Source organism: Carlito syrichta, unplaced genomic scaffold, assembly GCF_000164805.1.
Source record: "Carlito syrichta isolate Samal-C Ts95f unplaced genomic scaffold, Tarsius_syrichta-2.0.1 Scaffold306946, whole genome shotgun sequence".
NCBI classification, from domain to species: Eukaryota; Metazoa; Chordata; class Mammalia; order Primates; family Tarsiidae; genus Carlito; species Carlito syrichta.
Window position 1 is genome coordinate 548,270 of NW_007251042.1, and position 2,024 is coordinate 550,293.

General features: G+C 56.2%; 1 protein-coding gene across 1 annotated transcript in view; it reads left to right on the forward strand.

The window, feature by feature from the left end:
* PDLIM2 (PDZ and LIM domain 2) overlaps positions 1 to 2,024 on the forward strand; it is a 13,561-nt gene that overhangs the window by 4,014 nt on the left and 7,523 nt on the right. The window lies entirely within an intron of this gene.

Genomic DNA, 2,024 nt, shown 5'->3' on the forward strand with positions numbered 1-2,024 from the left:
GTGACAGCCTGACTGCCACCCACCCCTTGGGACTTCTCCTCTCCAAGGGCAGGGGTGGAGTGGGGGGGAGTGAGGTGGCCAACAGCCCTGGGCTGCAGCTGCTGGGGGCGGCGCGGGGTAGGGGGCATGTCCAGCTTTTGGGGCGAAGGGGATGTGGCCCAGCTGCTGGAACCTACCTCCAGCTGACTGTACATTCCAGAAAGCAGATCCTTTAGGGGCGGCTGGGGGAGGGAGGGTAGTAGAAACGGGAGGCTGCCCCGGGAGGGGACTCCCTGCCTGGTGACCATTGTGTGCCCGCCAGGGACCAGCCAGGCATCGTGGCCATAGAGCGGTGCTCCGTGAGATCCCCTTCTGTGAGGAATGTAAGACGTAGCTGTGGCGATAAGGCAAACTTGGGAAACAATTTTGAAACAATTAGGCATTAAACAGTGTGGTATTAATTAGGAAGGCAGGAGGCATTCTGGGAGGGGAGTGGGGGGTGGTTGGCTGAGAAGGCCAGGTCAGAAATTCTGCTAGACGTTGGAGGTGGGAGCCAATAGGGTTTAGGCGAGAAGATGATGAATGGGGAGCCGGATGCCCTGGGAGGTGGGGAAACAGAGACTGGCAAGACCTGGCACGTTTGGGATTGGGAGGGCCCTTTTGGGGGGAGCTTTGTCCTGACACAAGCGGGAATGAGCTGGGCTAGGGCTGGAGAGGCGGGTCAGTCCTGGCTCCCTTCGACCAAGCTTCCTGGGGGCTGTGGTCTCCGCAGGACCCAGTGCTCAAGGACAAGCCTTCCTGGTCACCTCCCTTGTGTGGTTCCCAACCCAGGCAAAGGTGGGGTGTGTGGGAGGTAAGGAGAGGGTTTCTAAACCGGCAGCAACACCCAAATACTTGTTAGAAATGCAACTTCTAGCCGGGTGTGGTAGCTCACACCCATAATCCCAGCACTTTGGGAGGCTGAGGTGAGAGGATTGCCTGAGCTTAGGAGTTTAAGATCAGCCTGGGCAACATGGCAAGATCTCATCTTTACGATGAACCAAAAACTTAGCCAGGTGTGGTGGTGTGCCCCTGTGGTCCCAGCTACTCAGGAGACTGAGGTGGAAGGTTTGCCTGAGGCCAGCAGATCGAGGCTGTGGTAGCCATGATCGTGCCACTGTACTCCAGTCTGGGTGACAGAGTGAGACACTGACTCAAAAGAAATGTGACTTCTCAGGCTGCAACCTAGACCTTGGATACTTGGATGCAGGCTTTGAGAGGGCACAAGTCCTCTCAGGGGAGCCCACGACTGGGTGCAGGGAGACCTGGATTGGTGCCACCTCTGCTGTGAAGCCCTGGGCAGGGCCCTCTTCCCTGCTACGGGCCTCAGGTCAGACTAGATGCTCTGGGTTCCCTCCTCTGACCCCCCGAATGTCTAGCCACTTCTCTGACAAATATTTGTCAAGCTGCTGCTTCATGTCAGATACCCATATAGGCTCTGGGGATGGATTAGTGGAAAAACAGAGTGACATTCTGACCCTGTGGAGCTGATATTTTGGGCTACAACTGAGGCTGTGGTCTGACAGGTGTGGAAGTCTTGGGTCCCTATTTTTTTCCTTTTTTTTGAGGCATGGTCTTGCTCTGTCACCTAGGCAGGAGTACAGTGGTACAATCATAGCTCACTGCAGCCTCAACCTCTTGGACTTCAAGTGTTCCTCCCACCTCAGTCTCCCAAGTAGCTGGGACTGTAGGTGTGCATCACCATGCCTGGATAATTTTTTAAAAATGTTTTCTTAGCCAGGCTCGGTGACTCAGCCTGTAATCCCGTGCCTTGGGAAGCTGAGGTGAGGGGATTGCCTGAGCCCGTGGGTTCGAGACCCGCCTGGGCAACTTGGCAAGATCTCATCTCTACAATAAATCAAAAAATGAGCCAGGCGTGGTAGCACACGCCTGTAGTTCTGGCTACTTGGAAGGCTGAGGCGGAAGGATCACCGGAGCCCAGCAGGTAGAGGCTGCGGTGACCGGGAGCGGCCACTGCACTCCAGTCTGGGCGGCGGAGTGAGACT